The sequence below is a fragment of the Egretta garzetta genome, unplaced genomic scaffold (assembly GCF_000687185.1).
Source record: "Egretta garzetta isolate BGI_Z169 unplaced genomic scaffold, ASM68718v1 scaffold68, whole genome shotgun sequence".
Taxonomy (NCBI): domain Eukaryota; kingdom Metazoa; phylum Chordata; class Aves; order Pelecaniformes; family Ardeidae; genus Egretta; species Egretta garzetta.
The window spans coordinates 4,928,372-4,953,066 of NW_009260774.1; the positions used below are offsets into that span (position 1 = coordinate 4,928,372).

General features: G+C 40.5%; 1 protein-coding gene across 1 annotated transcript in view; it reads right to left on the reverse strand.

Annotated features, from left to right (window-relative positions):
• Positions 1 to 24,695, reverse strand: part of PAWR (pro-apoptotic WT1 regulator) — a 103,341-nt gene that overhangs the window by 65,575 nt on the left and 13,071 nt on the right. The gene's annotated exons all lie outside the window — the stretch shown is intronic.

Consider the following 24,695-nt stretch of genomic DNA (forward strand, 5'->3'; position numbering starts at 1 on the left):
TATGTGCACTCACGCTACAAGTTTTCTTAATTTTTAGTTTATTTCCCTTTTCAAAAAGAATTTCCTTTAGGGTCTCTATGTCTTTCTAGCCATAGGAGTTTATTAAGAAGTATTAAGGACTCTGTCCTTTTTCAATTCTTTCAAGCAATAACAAATCAAAAGAGTAGAGAAATAGGCTGGACAGGAAATTCTTTCACAGATGTGTTAGGACCAACTAAACTTCAGCTATGCCATTATTCAGAACTGTCTGAATGCAGGCCCCTAATTTAATTGTTAAGTATGCTCAAAGTGCCCAATTCCAATATACTTCACTGAAATGCTTTATTAGAGTACTTAGCACATTAAATACATGCTACTTAAACATCCAGCTGTAGATTTCCAAATCTGAAAAACTGTCACATTTCTCAGTCTACTAGAGTATTTAATACCTTTGTGAAAGAAATGTGACTTCTTTGTGAAAGAAGTGCCTCATTAATGTAACATCCTTATGGTCAGACTTCCAGCAATGCTTTGCCATCACCCACTGTAGTACAAACTTCCCTAACACCCAGTTCTGTAACATCCTTTAGAGTATGACTGCATGCTGTTCCTGTCTCATTTTTTCCCCCCAAAGCAGAAGCCTACAACTTGATGGTATGCTCAAACATCATGAACAAAAATGACAAATCTGTAAACTAATAATCTAAGCCCTGAACACATCCTTTCATCTCTTTTTCAGCATACTAGAGCAGAAAGAAATGTAATTTAAAAAAAAAGAAATTGGCATCAAGTACTAACGTGGAATATCACAGTTCACAACATCTTCCCTTTTTTTCTTTGACAAACCCAAAGGACTGCTCTGCAAAAATTCTCAATACATTCAGTTTCTAAATCATTCAGCATGTCTCAGCATTTTGCAGATGTTTGTAGCTTTCGTCTAATTGAAATGACAGCATCATACCATTACCCTTTGAAGCACAACATTACACACACAAAAAACTAAACGTTTCATCTTTGAGTTAGTACATTAATTGCACTTTTTCACATAAAGATCTGAGAGCTTTTACAGGAAGGAAAAAAAATGGTAACATTACACATGGCTGTGTAACAGACAGAAGTTAAACAACCCATTTAGTACAGGTCTAGAACACCATTTGCTACAGGACCAAGCACTTTCAGGTTTGACTCCACCTCCCACATTCCAAAATACACAGATCTTTGCTCAAAACAGAGTTCACAGAAAACATTCAAATTAGGTATGTAAGAAGTTACATGATTATTTACATAAAAGCCTACAATACTCCTGGAAAAAAAGTTTAAAAAAAAAGAGAAAGACAGGCTGTTGATTTTTTGTTCTAGAGGTGATTCCAGTAGCTACCAGTCTCAGGAAAAACTACTAATCATTAAATGGTACCTCTGAAAAGATAATACTCACTAAACCAGTATGAAGAATGGAGTAGACATGCAGGGAATCTTCACCGGGCTCCAGGTTAAGCATGCCAAAATTGCGTTTCTACATTCTAAAAAATGTGTGCCATACAACATAGGATGAGGAGAGTTAATCTGTTAACTAAGGTACTAGTAAGGTATTGCTAAATACTGTTGTTTGACCAGCGTTCAATATAACTTTTGATATTTGGCTTATTGAAAACGCGAAGATTGAAGTCACGGTAGTATTTCAGATTTGATGTAGTCTACAAAAATTAATAAGCCACATCAGCAAAGTGAAAAATACACACGCTCTGCATCTCAATTTGTTATTAACACTCTGGAACACAGACTAGAAGCACAACTGCTGCCAAACTTAGAACAGTTATCGTAAAATACTTTAAAAAACTAGGGCTAATAAGGCACTGGCATAGCTCTGGCTTGGCAAAACATTGCTTAATTGATCAATAATAATAATGAATAATTTTTAGCTTAAACTGCAAAGACAAAAAAGTGCTTTTATAGAAAAAAATGAGATTGTATTTCACATTATTGACTAGTCTGTTCATTGCACCTGGGAAGAATTATTCAGGTTAAATGAGTTCTAAGAGCTCTTAGAGCAGACTAAGAGTTCTTAAGACCTCTTTTTAAATGGCTACTCACAGTATATTGTTGTTTTAAGAGTTTTTCTGAAGTTAGGTTTGTTTAACAGTCTGCTTTGGGGTACCAGAACATTAATTAGCTCCTGAACTTTGCAATAAAGGTCATCTTTCATAAGCTGAAAAGATCTGGAAGAATATCTTTATTTTTTATATTCAGGAAAAACATATCAAATTGAAAAGTTTCATATTCCTGGCCAGAAAAACAAATGTTCTTTAAAAGAAAAAAAAAAGGGGGGGGGGGGGGGGGGGGGGCGGGCGCGGGAAGAGCAACTGCAAACGCTGTTAGTATGCAAATATGAACCTTAAAAAACCCTGCAAATAACTCATTTGTCATTTGCTACCACGTAATTTAGCAGTCAGTATCTAAAACTCCTCTACCATTTCCAATTAGAAAAGTTATAGGTGAGTTTAACTTCCTTTAGTGCTGCTGGTCTGAAAGATGAGGTAAAATGAGAGAAAAAGCACTATGTAAACAATTAAGAAACTATTTTAAGCAGTTCAATCATTAGGAGCTGGCTCCTTATGCAGCCTTTATCCACATACAAATACAGAAGCCTTAGTCTATACTTAGCAATTCTTACATACAAGCAAAAAAAGTTTCAACAGCAATCTGCAACGCTCATGTAATTTTCGCCTTTCTCTCCCCAGAACAAAATATAGAAATGTAAAGATAAGATATATAAGAAAAAACAATGTCAACATTTTTAAGCTCAAGCCAACTGTTTATCTGGTAGGGCCTGGATACTTCTAGATGCTACAGCACATAGGTTTCTTATCTGAATTACTAAACAAGTAAGAGATTGGGGTTTTGGTAACTCAAGCAAACATTACAAAAGAGCAGGTTATATAAAATAACTTGCTGTTTTGTACTGAACAACCATATGTGGTTGGTTCAGACAATAAGATATTTATGTTTTCACTTTAGAGGTCTTTAACAACATACTTATTTCAAAAGTCTGCCCTTATTACAAATTCTGGTAAACTAAGAGGAGCTGGTTAGTGACATCACCTGAACTTGGCTGCACAAGAACTTGTATGACAAGGACCCAGAACTTCTCAAAGTGGTGCAACAGTCAGGCCTATCTCAAACAAAACAGAAGAGCATACGAAAAATTTCTAAACCTACCTGGATGACCAACCTACTTCCAAAAGCAAAAGTCTACAAGGGAACATGTGGCAGATGTGAATGGATCAGCACAAAAACCCCCTCATCTTCAGGTATGCTTCCACAGCGTCTTAGGCCAAGGGTTACATCAGACAAACCAACTTCCTCCAACAGATGAACCACAAAAATCTCAAAGTTCAAGTGCTTGCACAGAGTGAGGAAAATTACCACAGCACCCCCACCAGTAAAAAAAAAAAACAAAAACCCAACAACAACAACAACAAAAAAAAAAACCAAACCAAAAAACCAACCAAACAAACAAAAAAACCCCTAAGGGACAGCAGTAGATTGATGGGTGTAAGTAACAGACTGCCAAACAAGAGCAAGAGAACAAACCAGAGATCCTGGCAAATGAAACAAAATTCAATTAGAAAATTACTCTTAACCATTATGACAGCCTTGCTCTGGAATAACTAGTGAATAGAGATCATGACATGAGCCCAACAGTTACCACGTTAGGTTTTGTGGGGGAAAAGGAGGAAATAATGATCATAAAAAGGTGGCTCATATAAGGGTTCTGAGAAATGTAGACCTCGTTGCCCAATGATTTTTTGTATGCTAACAGTTTCCACAGGTTCAAGGGGAGACTGAATGAGTACTTGGCACATAGAAATGAAAATTAATTTATCTATTTAGAAACCTTCATCTGATGCTGCAAGTCTTCAAGATTAAAACTGCCAAGAGGCTAGAAAACTAATTCACAGGAAATGCCTGGTAATATTTCTACATTCTTTTTCCTTACTATGTATCTTTTTATGGCCATTGTAGGAGCAGGACACTGAGCTAGGTGGTTCCTCAGTCAGACCTATAATCAGTCTTATTTTAGTCAGACCTATAATCAGTCAGAATTAAAGTAGAGCTTTACAAAGCAATTAAATGCACCCTATGTGCATACAGTAGGAAGAGATTGGTCCAGATGACCACAGGCTTCAATTGAAATCCCATGTTCCTACAAACACTAAACTGCATATTGCATGGAAAATAATTCATCAAACACGCCAGTAACTACAGCGGACAAGTAGGACATGCAGAGGTTCCTATGACTCATAAAAAGAATTAGCAAGGTCAGAAAGTGCTAAGAGGAGGAACAGTGAAAGCAGGCAAATCCCAATTGCTGCTTGCTTGGCTTCTGCCTATCACTCTGGTCATTGATGTATTTGGCCTAGAGACTATGTGTAGACAAACAGCAATTATTCCACAACACTTTTTCCACGCATGAGTGCTGTATGCATTCTGACCGGCTATCCTGCCTCTGTGCCTCAAATCTCATTACAGCACCTCTTATTTCTGCTGAGTAAAGCAGGCCTAGGTTGTTGCTCTGCCAAAAAAACAAAAGCATCTTTTTTCCAGTTGTTTCAGGCAGCCACTGAGTATAGAGCTAGGCTCTTTGCAGGAGTGCATGGCAGGAGACAACAGATGTAAATTTAGACAGAGCTTCTGACCAAAAGAAGGGGAAACACTTTCATCATAAGGAGAGTCAAGCACTGGAAGGGTTGCCCAAAGACGCTGTGCTGCCTTCATCCTTGGGAGGTTTTCAAGATCTGACTAGATACAGCCTTGAGTAACCAGGTTGGATTAAAGACCTCCTGAAGTTTCTTCCAACCTTAATTACATTTATATTCAATGTCTACACACAGAAAGCACCCGGTGCTGTCCCAGACCATGCTTCTACAAGTCCCTCACCTACTAAAAAAAGTATCAAACTTAGAGAGGTTCAAAACATGGGTTTCCTACATAGGCTTCAGATCAAGAAAATTAATGCTATGTCATTGTTGAAGTACTGCATAACACACTGTGCAAAGCACGTATTTTTGCTTCATATTTTTGTTTAAGCTGGGTGAGAATTGAGGGTTAAGATAGGTAAAATTTCCATTTGACACAGTGTTATTTTCTTTCTCTGAGGGTTTTTTGTTTGGTGTATTTTGTTTTGTTTTTTACATTTACCTTCACCCAGGATGATGTTCTCATAGTAGACTCAAAGCCTGGCTACATTTAAGATGACACATGATTATTACATGGGAAGACTATACAACAGAGTTGCCTATGACATTTGCAGGCCTGGAGTAAGAGACCTAAATGTTCCATCCAGGCCTTCCTAGCAACATGCAAGAAGATCAAATACAATAAAATCCTGAAATAAAACATCAGGGTTGTGGTTTTTATTTTAATTTCCCATGACCTCGTGAAGCACAGGAAATAGTCATCCACCTACAGTCTTCCAACTGGGAAGTCTTTAAATACACAACTCCAACTTAAAAAAAAGTAGAAGCAGAGAAATACCTTTATGGAAACTCATGTATGTTATGAATGCAAACCAGTTAAAGACAGTTTTAAGAAATCAGAATAAATTTGTGTGGAACTGAACACTTAACGGTGACCTTTCCAAAAGTCCCCTTCGAGCTACAGGAGGATTTAGGAAACAACTATGCTCCAGAGATGCAACAAAGTAAAATGCATGAGAAATTTGTGCCAATAAATATTTTGCTTACCAATTCATATTATTGTATTTAATTTAGAGTCAGGGTGGAATTTGTTTTAACCTTTCCTCGTGAAAAATTAATCTGTTTCCCACCAGCTCTTACTGAGATATACAGAAACTACATTTTTGACACTGAAAATTTATTTTGAGTGGCACAGAAAGGTCTGATCAAACTCAGTTGCCAGAGGCAGAGAGGCATGAATATTCAACTGCATAAAGCAAAACTGAAATAGGATAAGGTATAGTCAGGAGTTAGATGGTTTTCAGGGGGATAGTTTTTTGCTTCTCTCACATAGAAGGCGGAGGGTTATTTGTTTTGGGAGGCTTTGTGGTTTGGGGCTTTTTTTAAGCTTGGTTCTTTTGAAAGTAACACATCTGGGATATAGTACATCCAAAGCAGAAACGGGCTGCTGGAAAGTTTTAATGCAAGTCTGGAGAAATTATAAATTAATTCGCAAGGCTTCTGGTGTTTTATGACTGACTGGAAATTAATGCATTCATGGTTTTTACTCTCCTGTATCCTCAGAGAAAATTACATCTGTGGAAATCTGTGGAGAAGGGTTGTAATTTATTTTTTTTTGGTTTTTTTGATTAATAATAATTTATGAAAGTAGTTCTTACACATTAAAAAATATTGTTATAAAGACATACACACACACCAGCCTAGACAGAAATCTCTTACTCTTTTTCTTAAAAATGCCCTCCTCTCCCTTTTTTGAGGGATTATTCTTCAGCCTACTGAACCTACACTAGACAAATAAATAATTAATTCTAGACCAATTTACTTTGGAAATTAAGAACTAGAATCAGCACACTTTCACCACAAATAGTCAAAGTCAAAATGGGGAAGTCTAAAATGCATAGTCTATAATTTGTTCCTTCTAAGTACAGAAACACACACAAATGTCTACTTTTATCTTAAAATATATTTTGTATTCATCATTTATTCCAATCTTCTCCTTCTGAATGTGTTCAATAAACAAGTGTCTCAGTAATTAGTTCTGAATGTTCAGGTTCAGGATGAATCAGGATCCCAAAAGTCATGAAGGCATTTTGAAGACAATTCCAAACGTTGAGGTTTTAGAAGCAGCAGCTTTGGAGTGCTTCTGTTTATCCTTTCATTTTTTCAACCTTCAAGGTTTACTCATGAAGTTATTTCCTCCACAGCTAAGAATATTAGAACTTACCTTTGAAAACACTATTACAAATACCCAAGATTGCTATTTAATCCCATTACCTCCCAAAGACAGTTCTAAATAAGTGCTACAAGAGATGAGATAGCAAAGGTGGATTCAACTGGAGAACGAAGCCAAAGTACCAACTCACTACTCATCATTCAGGGTAGTTTCATTAAAACATGATAAAGTCTTAGGGCATTATACTATTGTTTAAACATTAAATATCAAAACACCACAAGTTTTCCACAGAAAATCTATTTTAGTATTACTCTTCCAAAGTATTAATAGCTTCATTACCTGAGACAGTACAACAGAGCAACAAGACAGACTGAGCTCTTGCCATCTGTCAAACTGCTCCTTCTTTTGTCCTGCTGCCTTGGAAAAAGTAGTTTTCCAGCACTTCCACTACCAAAAAGAAACTAGAAAACCCTAAACAGTTTCCCTCACAGACAATTTTAACGATTCAGCTGTATTAGTGTATACAGATCTCATATTCAGGCTTTCTGCAAGAGCAGTTCCAGAAACTTTGAAAGTTTCCTTCAGGGGTGAAGAAGGGCCTTTGACTTGGTCTCCCTGTAGTATCCTTAAAGTCAAACTGGTTAAATACGGCCTACAAAAGTGTACTTATTAGGTGGTAGGTCCTGGCTGCATCTTCAGGCTCCAAAGGTTGAAATTAGTATTATAAACTTTAACTGGCAGCCACTTAAGTGGCATCCCTCAGGGGCTGATTTTAGTGCCCATAATACACAACATCTTTCTTAACAACCTGAACAGTGGGATGGAAGGTACTCCAAGCACATTGGTGGCTAGTTGAGAGGCTGGAAGGCAAAGCTGCTATTTCTACCAGCCTCAAGAGGCTGAATATACTCAAAACTTTACTAGGCAAGACCCTAAACAACCTGAACAAAACCGGCCCTACTTTGAGCAGGAGATTGGACCAGACTCCTTCTTCGGAGACACCTTCCAATCTATATTACTGTTACGATTCTTCGCCTATTACAGTGTAACGTATTATACACCAGTGCTGAAAAATCTTTAGTACCTAGCTTTAAACACGTGATCAGACCCAGGGCAGGTTGTCCATATCTTTCTCTTGTGAGGAGGTTTCAGCTACAGTGTAACTTCACAATATTATTATTTATATTTAGGATACCAGTTGAAATCTCTTGAAATTAACTTGAAGCTATTATTTTCACATGTATATGTCTGAGTCACTAGTTTCAAATAGCCAAAGCAGCAGAAGTTTCTTTTTCATTTGTAGGAAACCATCAAATTATCATTTAAGTGAAACATTTCCAACTTGAGGATTAGATTAAGGCACTTTTATAAAACAACAATAATTAAACATTTTCAGAACAATTACTTGTTACAGTGAAGCTAGATACAACTTTGGAAAAAACTGCCAGATAAGTAGTTTTTAGCAATACTCAGCAGCATGCTCACTTCACTGCAATAATTGGTCATATCAACACTTCTCTCCCTGCGCTTTTCAACGAGACTTGAAGTCACTTGATTTCCAATGGAAAGCAAGACGCTTCATACATTTCAGCGTAAAAGTAGACAAACATACAGCTGACGGACTGTTTCCACTCTTTGCCTTACAGTATTTTTCCCACATTATCTTGTCTTTTAAATAGGTGTTAGGAACAAACAACAGTGGGGTAGACTGTTTCAGTCTTCAGTACTTGAGAAATTGCCTAGAAAGAGCACAAAGGAATATTTATCTTCAGTCAAACATCATCTACATTTATTTAAGGTTGTGGCTACATGACAGACTGGCAAGAAAAGGCAGTAGCAAGGCTGAAGATTAAGAAGCCTTAAACCACGGATTACAACCTAAACTAAATACTTTTCTTACTTTCTGTAGAATTCAGTACTCAACAGAAGAGGAAATACTTTACTTACATTGCGGTTATTTTCCACCTAGTAACTGTATCATTTCAGATGATTCACTCCCAAAACAGAAGAGTGAAAAAACCCAACCATACAATAATATCTTGCAATTACACCTAGCTATTAAGAGATTGTTTTAAAAACCAACCTTCCCAAAATTGCACTTAAGAGAGAAATGCAAAGTCAAAAGAATTAGAAGGGAAATTAACGGCTTCTGATACTTTTCCTTCACTGTCCTTCCCATTGCAGCAGGAACGAGTGCTGAACTAAAAAGAACTAAGTACATAAAAGAATCAGTAATTTCCCGTTGAGTCCTGTGAATTCCAGCTGTAGATCTTGGTCTACAATCTGTTTCTCTACAAAAAGAGCCTTATTAAATTCAGCAAGAATAAAGTTACCTGTATTTCCTCTTAAAGAGAAATTACGCTACTTCCAAATATCTTTTCCACTGGAAAACTACTGCACTGCCTAGCCTTATTCCAAAACAGTGCTATCACATGGCATAGAGACGCCAGGTTTGGAAGATGCACATGCAGTGATTTAGAAGCTGCTACAAGGGTTCTGGAATTGAAAATAAACTTAGAAATCTGGAAAGTTATGTGATTTGTTTGACAAAATATCTCCCTTACCTAGCTAATCGTCAGGGCATTAAAGCAATACTGTTAAACGTATGGGGGAGTGAAAAAGAACAGGCATACAAGTTTTATCATGTGCTAAAAAAAGATGAGAAAAAAGAAAGAATATTCCCTTGAACAGGTATTGCCCACAGGCTTGGTCAAAATCAGAATTCACAAAGGCATCAACAGCAAAACAAACTGGACATGAACAATCTCTACAAGATCCTTTTATCAGAATCTGAGAATGCTTATATTGCTGCTTTCACCCTGCCACCTCTGAAGGAAGAACCGTAAATGGAGCGGTAATAAGATCAACGTGTTCACTACACAAAGCAAACAGGGGGATGGCCTAACATATCATGAATAACACGAAATAAATATATTTCAGACTTTCACCATAACACTAATACCTCTGCATGGACGGGAAGGTTATCAGTGGTCAGAAATAGGGGTTTTTCTCCAGTATTTTGGACAAACACTTATTGAGACCTTTTTTTCCCCCCTGACATATGCAAAAAGCAAGTTGTTTTACGAGAAAATGCCCAGAGATGTTAGACAATGCAAAGACACTACCTCATTAATATGAAGAAATAGCTAGAACTGCTCTTTCATTTAACTTAATCCATAGGTAGTGAATCACTAAGGAAGATAATGCTGAAGGCAAACTTCTGGTCAAAAGAGTCCAACCACTAGCACAGGATTCCACTCCTCTCTCTAGTTTCCAGCCATTCAGAGAAGGATTTCAATTCCTTTACAACATACCCGGTAATTGCTATGCTTGACACATTTGGCATTTAAAGTTTCCTTAAGTTTTTCCAACTGGAACGCAGCAACTTTCTGCCAGTCTACACAACTCGGCACGCTGGACTTCTGCTCTTAAGTAGCAGGAACTCTTTCTTTCCCCTCAGAAAGAGCTCATCGCTCTCTGCTTACTTACGATGCTGTCGTTCGGTATGACACCTACCAAGCACCACATATGCAGTGCTTTCTGAAGAGGCAGGCAGACGCCTGGCGGCAAGCCAACAACGTGGTTTCAAGAAGCCATACCCTTATTTGCTGCTAATAAGAAGACAAGAGCTGAACACACAGGGGCTAAACATCCTGTGCAGATTCCACATTGGAATCACTCCTACCTTTTACTCTATTAGTATCTCCAGTATTTCCCACAAACGGGTCAGGAGACTGTTGTGTCTCGAATCTGGCAGCTTCAGGTGCAAAACCCATAGATCCCAGTTCTTAACACCTTTTTAAATCATTCATCACCCTGTTATTAACAGAAGAACACTTCTGAATTTAGATGACTTCCATCTGGTTAGGTAAAAATGTAAACTCTTGCCTATAAGCACACATGAAAGAAAAGCCAGCTATCTGTCTAACTGTGCCTCCTAGATGGACCAAGATTTTTATTATATACACACCTTTTTTAAAAAGGTAACCACAAAAATAGTTGTTATTCTCCTGACTGAAGTTCAGAAAAAAAAACCTTACCCACACAGCTATGCCAGCAGAATTCTCCAGTGTAAACAGTTAACAAAAGTAAAGCTGCACTTTCACCAGTGCAGCTTGTTTTGCTTGGAGCAGGACAGAAGAATTACTGTAACAATACAAAACATAACTCTCATCCTATATGTGGGTCCTCACAAAGCACTGCCAGCGTAGCACAACAGGAATTCTATGTGTTTCTTGAACCTAGCACAGCTGTAAATGAGAAAGATGTTACAAGTAAACTTAACACCTGCATCAAGTTAATTATCTACAAACTGAAAACACTTTCCAACATAGCTAAAAATGGTTATAAAGCTTAATATTTAAAAAAGGAAACTTACGTAGTAATGACAATTACATAAAATTCAGTTACCTTTCACAACCTGAAAAACCTCTTAGGAGGCAGCAAAACCCAAATCCCACGGCACTTAGTATTTAGAGTGAAATCAACTTTCAAGATTCAGCAAGCTATCGAGAAACTACTTTACAACCACTGAAAAGCAAAAAAGCTCCAAGTATTTCAGAAGCCATTTTCAAACACCACTATGACTTAGATAAGGACTAGTGCTGAGAAGATAAAAACCAGCTTTTACTTCTAGCATAATGGCCTCTAAATACCAAGTGTCACCACTACTCCCAACCTGTCACCATCTGTTTTCACAGCTTCCCCTATGGTTTCTGTCCTCCACCGACTTCAATACAAAACACATTTAAGACACAGAACTGTTTAAGACCTAGCTCCATTACCTTCCTATTGAACAGAAGAGAAATTAATCATTAATGAATAACGATCTGCTAACGTTTTCCATGCCTATTTCAAGATAACTGAGACAACACAAACTTTTACTTTCCTTATCCCACCACCTTTCATATCATTAAGTTTTCCAGCTGCACTGCAACTGAAATTAGATCCTGCTTCTTTGGGGTAAAAACTGATTTTGTATTCCATTTTGGGCAGAGAAGCTTCTAGGCACTGGGTATTTTTTGCGAGTCCCTTTTGTCGACAGTTACCCATTTTAATTTCAGAGTATCAGTATCTCCTCTTATCATCGTTCTTCACCACAGTGGCATGCTGATCATAAAAGGGAGATGTTTAGCATAAAATGGCTACTCCGTTCTAGAGGGAGACGGTTTTCTTGAAAAATAAGACAATAAATCACCCAGCAAAGCCCTAAAAGCACATCTCCTGAAAAGTAATTTTAAAACATACATTACGCAGAGCTACAAGTGCGAAGTGGTTAAATTCGGTGTGTACTACTACCAAGTCAGTATGGGCAGCATGGTAAAGCTACACCTAGCACCGAATGAGAAAGACAGCAAGAAGCTGGAGTGTCACAGGTGAGTCCAACGAGTCATCATCTACAGCGCAGCCTTCTTTTGTCCGAAAACTTCAACTGGACGTACTGAATCAGTGCTTTAAAAGATTTTCTCATGAATAAATAGATATATGAAAGACAGTACAAGTAATACTCTGCAAAGCATTCATTGGTAAGTAGTTACTCACATTTGACACTGGAGACAGTTTTTGAAGCTGTCCACCACGAGGAATGATCTAGTGTTCCCTAGTTAAGTAATTCTTAGGAATCCATGTGGTAATGATTAAAGACATTTAAGAAATGTGAAATACTGAAAAGAGATAGGTGTGCGTAAGCATACGCCAGTCAAAAATGCAACACTTACTATTAGCAAGTTTCCCCAATAATACCTTGCACAACAGGTATCTACGTTTATTTAAACTTGACCCTGAAAATACGATGGAATGCTTAGTCGCTAGTTACAGTAATTAGTATGAAGGCCGAAGAAGTTTGCAAGAAGTGCCAACACAGGGTGATGGGCAGAAAAGTTATTTGGCCCTCAGAAAGATGGGAACGGGCGACAACTCGCTTCTCAATGCCTAAATACGTTAACCTTAATAAACAAACCACCCTTAACAATGCAGCAGAAGCTACAGTAGCAAATTCACACAGAAGATTCTAACGGCTGCTGAGCAAGGAATGTGTTTTCCTGGAAAGCAAAGCATATTTTGAGCAATACTTAAACAAAACAAACAAACAGAAACCCCAACCACCACCAAATCCACCAAACTAGCAAACCCCAAACCACACCACCCAAAAGCCACCAAAGGAACGCTAGTTCAGAAGACTACTTCGAAGAACTAGGACACTAGCCTCAAAAAGCAAAAAGAAATCTATCACCCAAAAACAAACAAACAAAGGCGATGACTGGGAATGGGGTACACAGCAGAGGCCCCTAAAATATGACGTTGTACAACGCCTGCTGCAATGTGCAAAACCATTATTAACTGGGCTAGGACTAGTCTACTTCAGGACGTAAAGAGACAGCATTTTAAGAGTTCCTGTAGGGCACAGGGGGCAGGTATTTAGGGGGCTTTGTATAAAACAAACCAACCACAGTCTAGGAAGCTCACGCTCTGAAGCCAGAGAATTAAAGAACTCACTTATATTCCTTGCTTTCCAAAGGAAGAATATTGAAGACCTATGCCAAAACACTTCATCTCAAACTAAAAGACTATGCAAATAACTATTCTGAAAAACCGCGATTATAAAGATTGCTGCTGTTCCTAAAACTCATTCCACACCTTCCGATACCTTCTCTCGTGTGTCTGCTGTGAAAGCGCCTTGGATGTCACAAGAAAAGGATTAGTGACTTCAGGTATGATTTCATCTTCTACTGCTGCTTCAGAAACAAAGCTCTTAACTTTCCAGTGTTATTTTAATCATCTATAATGTTAACCAAAAGAACTGCAAGTTTTTTTCTACGCTGATGGTGGTCACCATTATTACTGCAAAACTGTAGACTAAAACCCAGCTTTGTTCAAAGTTTCCTGTGGCCTTTCTTATTAACTGCAAAGAAAGCTAAAAGCTTAGTTATCATTCTTCTGAATTCCTCTAGGAGTATTATAAATCAATGCCAGATTTTTATACTAGTAGCAAACCACAGAGGACAGCAGTGTTGGCTGATAAAAATATCTTCCTCTGCCTTCAAAAAAATGCTCTTTAAACCACCACATTTTTTCCAGTGCAGGAAATTCTTTTGGGTTCCAAACTGAATAATATTTACACCTGAACATCTATTCAGAGCTGATAAATCAGTTTTCTTTCATTGCTATTGTTTTGACCACACTTTAGCAGGCACGTGCCTCGGTTTGATCTTCCAAAAGCCCTGGAACTTACCCTCTGCCACCAAGAATAAATAAAAAAAAAAAAAACAAAAAAACAGAGCCACGGGTCGCGAAACAAGCATGCATCCCTTATTTTGACTTTTTTTCTACGGTACTAAATAAAATAGCTCAGTGGCTTAAACTACTGGGATTTGGAGTGTGACATTTCTGTACGGACATGTCTACTTAGTTCTTTGTGTTGAAGAATTTTTTTTACAATCTAACAAGGCAAGGCTTGGTCCCCAGCAGTTTCTATATAAATACCTTCAATGTTTAAGGCTTCTTGATTTGTGGAGAATGTGATATGCCTCCGCTTTTGGCTGATCTGGCATTTACCTTTACCTCTACTCTGATGGAAACTCATGAGCATCAAGATTTTGGTTCGGTTTCAGAAAAAGCTACTTTTAAGAGGTGCTTCTTGGCATTAGCCGCAATGGAAAGGCATGGGAAAGGAGGGGGGAAGCTGCTGTTTAAAATACCAAGCGGTAACCGGTATCTTTAGGAAAGATTTGCATTTCTTGGTCTCTGACACCGCCAGGGACAATCAGTGGGAAGAGACCTCATCAGGGACAACGACAGGATTTAAAAAGCGAAATTAAGAACCATATTGACACTTAACAAAATTTAAAATCCTAACTTGAGGTGAGAAAGTTTGTTCCAGTTCGGATGTTTGCTGCTCAGGGTAGAGGAGGTGTTGGGGCATGGTTTTGTAATTAGCAATCTGTTCCTGTATGGAAGAGGCTGGGGTAACCGGTGTAGCTGCGCAGTGAATCTGTGTGCGGGTATGACTGCAATTGCTAAAGGCTCCCATACCCACTCTTGCAACAACAGCTTACTAACTGCAGTTAATTAGCTCTCGATTTTAGTCTTTTTCTAATTAAAAGATCTAAAATTAGATTCTCGGTGAGGTACATAAACAAGCTGCCTTTGTTACGGAGGGGTTCCACTTTTCAGACTAGGCAGACCTTTACTAAGCGCGGTGACAAAATTATTTTGCTTTATGTGTTTATATATATTGTTGACTTGCAGTGATGTGGTCTGGAGCCTGAACTGAGTCTACAGAATGAATTATATTTTGGTAGATACTTACTTTTTGCTACCAGGAACCTGATGAGAATAATAAAAATCAGGATCTGTGATACTCTGTTTCTCAGAGATATTTTTTTTTCAAAGTATGTGCTAGTGTTGAGTGAGTTTCGATTTAAGATTATTGCTAAAATAGTTTGTTTGTCTGAAAACTCATTTGCTGAAAATCATTTTCTTACTTAAAAGATGATAAGAATTGATGTGCGTTTGCTAAGTGTCTGATTAAAGATCACAAAGAAACTCATATTTTGCATCAGAAATAAGCAGATGGTGGACAGATGGTTTAAATTAATATTAATTAAAAATCTTAACTTAAATTGTTTACCCTGTAAACGCAAAGTTAGGAAGCCAGCTTTCATCTTTAGGGTTAATAACACTCCAAATCTATTTATTAAAAATTGCTCCAATGGGCATTCTTTCCAAGCTTTGATCGCAAAGATGGCAGCCTCAGTAAAGAGCGTGAAAGTGGGTGAAAGCTGGAAAGAGAGAGCAATTCGAGGCCTCTTAACAAAGATCCCACAGAGGTCGAGACTAAAAATTCCTGCCAGCCTCTCTGGTCTGGGAAGAAAGAAAGGGTCAGAAAAGAGGACTGGGAGTTGAGCATCTCTTTTTCATGCTGGTTTCTCAATATATTTATTCTTTAAAAATTAATTTACATCTATGGTTGATTATGTTACAGTAAAGCAAACTCTACGAGTACCTTAAAAACCTTCACATGCTGTTGACAAAAAAAAGGGGGTCAAATTCTGTCTCGATTTATCCCTTGTGTTTCCTTACTGGTTCACTGGGATTGCAGTGGCTGTAATTGGGAGGGAAATTATGGCAGCTGGTAATGGCAGAGGAAGTCCAGAGTGCACCCAGATTTACCATAGAGCATTGTGTGTATATACAAGTCAGAATACAGAATAACTATGATAATTCAATTATCACTATATGGTAACCATGGATACTTGTTGACATTTTTAGTGGTAGTGACTACTTTATCTCAGGACATCTGTCACAGAGCCAAATTTGGTCCTCAGTTAAGCAAGTAGTGTTCCCATTAAAATCAAAGGAGATTTGTCCCTTTAGTGAGACAGAAGTAGACTGTAAGTGCTGGAAGCTTTGCTATTTTCCCGAGTTTATAACCGGGATATTTCACAAGGTATATGTACATTTGAATGGGTACCCTTTTTCCTCTGGGCTGCGGCTCTGGAGGGCAGACCGGAGCGAGCTAGTGGAGCGGGAGGTTGGGAAGGAGCCTGTGCTTTCGTGATCTTACACGAAAGGAGGATTCCAGGGGGTTCCGCCAGTCACGCTGCAAGGGCTTGAAAGGTGCCTCGCCTAGAAGTAATACAGCCCTCGGTGGGGAAACCGAAGTACTAGGGAAAGGCGTGTGATGGGAGTATGCAGTACCCGCCAAACGGTTCGTGTAGGTGCTCAAATGGCTAAACCTCCACGCAAAACTCTGCTTTTTGGGGGTTTGCTGAATTCACTGTGTCTCAACAGCACCCTGAAAATTGATCATGGTGGTTTTGGAAATCACTGCTTTCAGTAGCTTTGCGGCTTGCTTGGTCCTGCTTTGTAAGGGGCGTGCTGAGGGAAATGAAGGGGGGTGTTGGTGCTACCTTTCCAGCAGGCTCAGGACCAGATAGGAGCTTACGTCAGAGGCAGAGCAGAGCTCTATAGCCTGGGCTTACATAGCTGGGAGCGCGTTCTTACCTTTTTTCTCTCTTTCGAGTCCAGTCCTGAATTTGTCCACCTGGTTAATAAACTTCATTAGGAGTTCAGAATATAAACTTTGCAAAAGTTTTTGGTTTTGTTTTACAGACCAAAAAAAAAAAAAAAAAGAAATACAGATGGTAAAGATATAGATGAACAATACCTAGCAGGATGGGGCCCCAAATGTCTAGCACTAGGCTCTCTGCACCCTGCAGTACAAATAACAGGCTTAGTCCGTGCAACCGCTCTCGCCTTAGGTATGTCTCTACCCCCTTCTCTTCCACAGCAGCGGGCACTGCTTCACCCCGCCAACCTTCTCCGCCCTTCTGGTCATCATTCATTTACTTGCACGTTTCCCTTGACTCGTACCTGATTTCTGCTCTGGTTTGGGTTTAGGGGCTTTTTTTGGTGCAGCAGTTGGTTTTGATGGGGTGTTTCAATGTTTGTATATATGGAAGTTAAGGTATCAGGATCCTCAGTGCAGACAAAACCTCTTGTCTTTCAGGCTGAGGGAACACACACCCCCCACCCAAAAAAACCCCAGGCTAGTTCTGCCTTATGCTGGAAAGCCGTAAATAGGCAGAAAATCAGATGGTGGCAACGTAGCTCTGCACTAGCGCTATTCCTTAATACTCAGCAATACAAAATAAGTGAAGTTGGTTCGTATTTCTGTTTTGCGGATCAAGCGCTTAACAAAAAGTCAATCTACCAGAAGTTTTGACCAAGGACTCTCCTGAAAAAGACGTTCTTACCTTAAAAACTCTGCTTATCTGTAGAGTTTTTAAGTTAGAGAACTTCTCGATTGTATTTTTAGAAAACACAGTTTAGAAAGCAGATCCTTCATGTGAATTCTTGTCTGTCTTTCCCATTCTGTCTTTTTTTTTTTTTTTTTTCCCTTTTATACGATGAAGAGCTTGAGAGAATCACGTAACTGTGACAGTACCGGTATGTCGCCCCTCACTATGACACCCCGTGAGCAGCACAGCTGGCCAAAAATGAGTAGAGAGAGTCAGACTGGAAAGTCGTGACTTAGCGTATGTTGTGCATGAGGAGAAATACAGCCATGTATTTCGGTCCTTAGGCTGACCTCAGCCCTCCGTTACCCCAGGTCCCCCCAGCTGCTGCCTGGGCCCCTCTCTCTGTGGCCGTCCCTAGCGGGCGTGTTCGCCCCACTTCGCACCTCATCTGCCCACCTTTCCCACGTGTAGGATGTGCCGTTCCAGGCTTTAGCTGCATCTGCTGTTGCTGTTGGATTATTTTTTTTTTCTTTCCTCTGAGCTTCTATAAAAAACATTGTGGGTTTGTTGTTGGTTTTTTTTTTTTTTGTTGGTTTTTTTTTTTTTTTTTGGGCCCAAAAGGCTTTGTGTTCCTTACAGTCTGTTATATATTAACAGAAGTTATGTTGTGGTGAGCGAGGTTGGGCTGAAGTGCCCAATACAAAAACGCTGACTGTCAGATGTTTGCATCTCAATAAGGTTGTCTGTGCTGGAGAGCTTTCAGGGATAAAGTCCCAAATAGTTTAAGTATCACGCTGCATGTTTTCCTCTGCCACAACGGAGAACAGCTTAATAGCTTGCAAACGTTTTTAGAACAGCACTGTTCTCTTTTCTTACCAAAAAAACCTTCAGGATAATCTTCAGGCCTAGAAATACAATTCACTTTATTAGCTACGTTTTAAGCTGGCATAATGACAAGGGACCCTAAGCCTGAAGGTACTGGGGTTTATATATTCATTATTATGGAATGAGACTCTCCCCTAGAGGTAAAATTACCACCAGGATTGGGTAGGATGATCTCGTTCTTCTTTGCCAGGCAAAAAACAAGCACTTAGTTTTTCAATTTAGAATAAACCCCATCATTTATTCTTAAAATCTTGAGGAAATGAAGTGTCTTTTGGGGTTGGGCACTTTAAAGCTGGTTCCTTGGTAAAGGCTTGCAAGCTCTTTAAGATTTTTGTAATTTCTTCTAGAGATTCAACCAAATCATCCAGCCTCATTAAGGTTCTGTATACAAGTTTATCTGAGCCGTAATCTTCTCTAAAGTGGCAGTTTTCAAGGGCTGGAAAATAAAATAGTGAACACAATACTGTATTATTGGCTGAGGAAATTAAGGACAACATCCAGATTCCTCCCCAATGTCTATTTGCTCGTTGCCGTCGGGCTCCAAGCCTAGCAAACATTCGTCATACCCACTGGCGCTGGTGTCCTCTCCACTAAAGCATTCCCTGCCTCTCACACTCTTCAGCATCTCTGGAAGCTCTCCCCAGAGCCCCTGCTGAGATTACTGTGTTTGCCTGCCTGTCTCTTAAACATCCATACTCTCCCCTCCACTCCGGACTTCACTTGCTGTATTAAACTGGGTTTATTGTCATTATTGTTATTAAACTGGGTTTATACTTTTTGTCAGGGACTGGAACGAGTCCCCATCCCTGGAGATATTTAAAAGCTGGGCAGACGAGGTGCTTAGGGACATGGTTTAGTGGTGGGATGGCAGGGTTAGGGTAACGGTTGGACTTGATGACCTTAAAGGTCTTTTCCAAGCTAAACAATTCTATGATTCTGTTAAGCTCGCTCCGGTGCTGTCCCATGGAATCTTCCCTCTCTGCTGCTTTAAGTTTCACCTGCTGGATAATCCTCACACTCATCACTGTACCCCAACGAACCGGTCTACCTACTTACTTCTGCACTATCCTTCCATAAATGCTGTTGCTTCAGATTGCTATGACTCGGTGATATCTTAATGCCATCTTTTTGTGGAAATACCTGTTCCCCTTTTTATCCATAAAATATCTAAAAAGTCTTTAAACCTTTCACATTAAATCTCTTGCAGCAACTTCCCTCTAACCTCCCTGTAAAATCCCCACTTAACTCTCCATCACATTTCTATCGTCGGGTTTTCTCAAATCTCCCCCTAAAAGTAAAATAAGCCTCAAACATAGCACCACTATCCCTCTTGACTCTTCCTTTTAACCTTTTCTTGCTCATGCTTCCCCAGCCAAGGCTCTGCCGCCCCGCAGCAATACTTCTCTCCTCTCTCCAAATGCTGCCTTCGACCACGTGCCTAGGATGAGGCCAAACCCAGTGGAACGCGCTTTGCAAGTGTCTTCCTCCTTGTGCTCTTTGGTTATTCCCAGTTGTATCACTAACAGAACATTTGATATCTCTGTCGGAGATGCTCAAAAGAGTTCAAAAAATTAGGTGGTGCTCCGTAGTCCTGACCGTTGGCGTCTTTCCCGTGACTTCAGAAGATTCATTTGTAGCTGATCCCAGTGGAGGCGTGAAGCTGTGAAGGATAATGTGGAGATGCTTGTGTGAAGATGATGAAGGCCAGGCCCGGGACCTCCACCCCCTGAGGTGAGAAGGGCAGGTGTCAGGACCCTCACAGTGGTTTTGGGATGGAGGGTGGTGCCGGGGGACCCCTCGGTCAGCTTGGGGGGCATCACCCAGGGTGTGGGGTGGGACAGACCCGGGGGACCTTAGGAAAAATTTCTTCCCTGAAAGGGTTGTCAGGCACTGGAAGGGGCTGCCGAGGGAAGGGGAGGAGTCCCCATCCCTGGAGGCACTTAAAAGCCGGGCAGACGAGGTGCTTAGGGACATGGCTTAGTGGTGGGATGGCAGGGTTAGGTTAACGGTTGGACTCGATAGTCTTAAAGGTCTTCTCCAACCCAAACAATTCTGTGTGTAGTCTCACTTCTGGACAGTGAAGCGATTGCATATTTTGTCTCCAACCAACTTCCTTTTTTCAAGTATGTAGAGGGAGCTTTTATTTCTGTTTACATCTGTACTGTTTGCTTTTCAAATTCTCTCTTAATCTTTGGTTTATCTCTTCTTACCTACTGAATTCTGTTATCGCTTGGTCTTGGTTATTTTTGCCTAAATGCGGATAAACTGCTATCCATCCCTTGCAATCGAATACCACTTTCTGCTACTTCTGAGCTTTGCGCACTATCTAAATCTGAGAGGCTTAAACTATCATCATTGATTTTTATTTCCTTTCCTTCCAGGAGTTAATTGAGTTATTCTTTTTTGCCCCTCACTGGAGCTTAGTGTCACTGTGCAAGGCTTTCCTCTGTAAAGTTCTAACAATTAATTATGTTGTAGTCACTGTAGTCAGTGGTTTAACCAGATTACTTTGTTATGACTTGTGCCTGGAAACTCACACAAATCTGACAGTCCCGCTTTTACCGAAATACCGATATTATCCTATTTGCTGTGCGACTGAATTGGATGCTTAAGACTTTTTTTTTTTTTTTTCCCCAAGTGCTAGGGCCTGATTTGAAATCTCGCCTGTAAATGCAACAGAGCTTTTCAAAATAGCTGGATTTATCAAGAGGTGTGAGCATTGAAGATCAATCGTAGAGTCCACCTTCTAGCCTGGTTTCTGTATGTGTTTTGTCATTCTTGAACTCTGCTATTATTTGACCAAGAATAACTATGTCGTTTCTTCGAACTAGTTTGGTTTGGCAGACAAACTAGCATTGTTTCTTGCAGCAAAGTTCATTCATCCAGCTGATGGAGGGAAAAAACCAGACTCGCAGAAAGAAGATTGCTTGATTTTTTGAGTATTTCATCTTATAGCATGAGAAATGAATGCAGAGATTGCCATCTGTCTCCAGCTGGCAGTCGTTGGATAGGAGCGACCGCGGGGATGGGAATGGATTCAGTATCAGTGCAGATGACTTCAAAGGCGTGGTGAGGACGTTTTCTGCCCCGATTCACAGCCTCGCTCCGTAAGATGGTCTGTTTCTGCTTCTCGTGTTCTGCACCGTCTGAGGGTGCAGCCCGATGACTGAGCTTATCTTACTGCTCCTTGCTATTTGTGGAGAAGTTCCGTCGGCATAGCTTTGAAACAGTTTATTGAGCAACCGGGCTACCTCTTTTTTTCTGCCCAAACAGGTACTCTCCAGGGCCAGATTTGAACAGAGAACCAGCTAAGTATGCCCTAGAGCAATCTGCTGACGAGCAGGGATGAAAAACAGACATGGAGTCAAGGCGTTACGCAGTGAGGTACGAGAAGGTAGAGAAAAAACAACGCCGACAAGCATCCCAGTGCTTGGGAGAGAAAGGAGGAAGGGGTGGATGCTATAAGGCAGGCTGTAAATATGCTTGAGGACCAGTTTGCAAAAGGCATAGAAGCAAATCCCCTGACGGCAAATGAGTGGGGCGAGGATACGGTTACCATACAAAAGGAGCACTCGGAGGAGACAGTTTTTCCATTATGGTCCACACTTTCATGTCCGCTGCGAAGGAACTGGGGGAGCATCTCACAGTGGAGCTTCTCATTGTGGAGGATCCATCAAAATCAAAGTATTGGAAAGAAACAGAACAAATTGAGAAAGCGAAAAATAACAAATTGCCAAACTGAGTGGCAGTGATAAAGTAGCAGATGGAATTCGGTGTAGATAAATGTAAAGCAATTTACGCTGGGGAAATTTTTCCAAGGTAAGAAGCTACCTAGACACACGTTGGCAGCGCTGAGCCTGTCAGACTGAAATGCTCCTGCGGAATGCCCACGCTGCCTCACAGTAAGCAGACCAGGGAGCATAACAGGAGAGGAATTGGATTTGTCCGTACGCTGGCTCGTTAGTCCAGCCTCCACGCTTGCCCTGGTGGGAAGGAACCGCTTTCAGGCAGAGGTGCCTCTGGTATCTGCATATTCCTCCCGGAGAGGGCAAGCTCACATCGTCTTCCAGATATAAGCTAGCCTCGGGCGTTTTCTATGTCGTGTCTTTGTGCCACATTGGCCTCCGGACTCCTGAGTTCCCTTGAGCGGCCGGGCTGCCACCAGTGGGGAGCTGCCAGGTTAGCAAGCTGTTCCACCTATCACCTGGGTAACAAATTGCTGACTGTACCTTGGGAAGGAACCGCTTTCAGGCAGAGATGCCTCTGGTATCTGCATATTCCTCCCAGAGAGGGCAAGCTCACATAGTCTTCCAGACATAAGCTAGCCTCGGGCGTTTTCTATGTCGTGTCTTTGTGCCACATTGGCCTCTGGACTCCTGAGTTCCCTTGGGCGGCCGGGCTGCCACCAGTGGGGAGCCGCCAGGTTAGCAAGCTGTTCCGCCTATCACCTGGGTAACAAATTGCTGACTGTACCTATCCGTAAGACAGAAATCCTGTCATAGGTTTAAGTTACCCTTAAGATAACCTTAATGTATCTGAGTAACATTACCTTTGTTGTTTTTAATACCTACGGTACGTTTCCAGCACCTAGAGGCCATTCACTCTTCTTGAAGACCACATCCTCTGACCGCACTCACCTCTATACACCTCTCATTACAGTTTAATACGCTCTTAAAACACATTTTGGTCCACACCAAAGACAATTCGGTTCCTGTCCTTCTGTATCTCCAAATGTAAGCATGCAAATGAGTAACTACAACCCAAATCCGGTGGTTACAGGCTCACCATCAGTCCATGTCTCATTGGTACTGGTTACAATTCAGAACCCTTCCAGGCTTTCTTTTTTTTCTTTTAAATTAACATTCCTCTAGCTCTTAACAATTATTTTTATTTTTTGAAGGACCAATACAAAGTCAGTAAAAATGAATCAGGTCTGTTGCACCTGCATCCTTTTGACCTAACCTCATGCAGGTGACGAGCTGCGCACAGCAGAAGCGTGCAGCGGGCACAAAACCGTGTCCCAAAAGAATCATCGTTAGGGCTGACGGATCTCCTCGGAGAGCTGACTAAGAAACTTGGCCTTCGCTGAAACGCAGTAGATGATGCGTGCAGAATTTAGTGTGATGGCTTTTTACAACGCTTTGTTTGAGCTATCCCTTCATTTGGCCATTATTTTCCTCCTGCACCACAGTATTGCTAGGGCCTACTGCAGTTCATGTGACGGACCATAACGAAGTTGCCTCCTAAAAGGAATCGGGCAGATATTTCAGGAATTCAGTGCTGGTTATTAGTAGCAATCATGTGGAAGTGTCCAAAACAAACACAAACGGCGATCAATCAATGGCTGTGACATACCGGTCAGCGTAAGCAGAGGAGGGGAAAGCGCTTGGAAGAGCTCAGAGTCAGCGTGTGTGAAACCAGACAGACTACAAAGGAAGAGAACAGCTTCAACAACATAAAAACATAAAATAGGCCGCCCTATTGTTCAAATTATTTTGATAATTTATATTATGGAACTTATTTCAGGGATACATGGCCATGCTGCCGACATCTAGGAGGAAAGCTTGGGACTGAAGTCTTATGTGAACAATTGGAACAACACCTATCTGCCTCTATGGTAATGATTTTAGGTAAATGGGGACCATGCTTAAAAGCAAACGGTGTGTTTTGCTCACAATATACATTATTTGCTGTTTCAGGGTGAAAACTGCCAAAGTATGTAAGGTGACAAGCTTCAAATACATACTAAAAAGATGTTTTAAGTTAAAAAGTTACTTGAAAGAGGACGTGCTGCATACTTCATCCTTTGCGGACAAGAAAATCCGCAGCCAATGCTCAGGTTGCACCATTTATTCCCAAATGAGGCACCAGGATGCGACAGGCCTCGCCTTCTGTATTTGCTTTACTGCTGGACGCTCAAAAAGGGATGAAAGGCAACGGATGAAGAAATAGCGAATGGTTCTTTGCCTGCAAACACCTCGAAGGGTTGAAAACACAGGAGGAAGCGTAAGACCTCTCTCTGCTTGCACCCCAGAACTGTTTAGGGAGAAGGAGGAAAATAGGACAGAGGTCCATGGAAAATAGCGCCGGTTCCCAAGGAGGGGAATAACTGGATTAAGTGGGAACAGGTGACTTTGCAGAGCGTGTTTGGTTTATGGTAAAACCACCCCCTTAGATGAGAGAGAAACGAGAGTTAGGTGGGAACTAAATGGCTGGGTA